Source organism: Etheostoma spectabile, chromosome 19 (genome assembly GCF_008692095.1).
Source record: "Etheostoma spectabile isolate EspeVRDwgs_2016 chromosome 19, UIUC_Espe_1.0, whole genome shotgun sequence".
In the NCBI taxonomy this organism is placed as follows: Eukaryota; Metazoa; Chordata; class Actinopteri; order Perciformes; family Percidae; genus Etheostoma; species Etheostoma spectabile.
In genome coordinates this window covers 2,951,856-2,952,526 of record NC_045751.1, presented here as the reverse complement: position 1 = coordinate 2,952,526, position 671 = coordinate 2,951,856, and positions in this window count along the sequence as shown.

Sequence of the window (671 nt, the reverse complement as noted above, 5' to 3'; positions counted from 1 at the left end):
GAGAGAGAGAGAGAGAGAGAGAGAGAGAGACTGAACTGGGGTCAAGTCGTGTTTAGGCGCCTGAATCAACTTTGTTTACCTGAAAGGATCAGCCAAGCAGAACACCTCCAGCATGAGTTTAAACAGCCTACACCTTCAGGAAGAAGGAAGTTGAGAGTTGGGACGACGCCGTCGTTATTGTCCTACCTGCTTAACCCTCGTGCTGTCTTCCTGTCGACCTGGAAATGTTTGTTTTTCCGAGTCAAAATTTAAAATGCAAAACCTTTTATCAAGGTTAAGGTCGTCTCGTTTCGACCCGTTTGTGTCTTTCCACCAATGATTTTGTCATTTTGTTGACTTTTTCTGAGCTTTTAGAAATTTCCGTGGGTTTTTCCCCCAATTTTCTTTTCTTTTTTTTGGCATTTGTCACTTTTGACATTTGACATTTTTGTCACTTTACTCAAAATTTGTTTGCATTTTAGTCACTTTTATTAACACTTTTCTGTTTTTTTAAAGTTCCTTTACCAATTGTTTTTTCCTCCAAATGCTATAAAATTGACAAAAAACACCCAAATTCAATGAAAGTGGTGATCTGATTATTTATTTACCTTGTGAGGAGTGTTGTTGGCAACCATCCATGTTACTTTTTTGTGACATTTTGTTTGAAAGAAACCCAAATTTCTGATATAGAA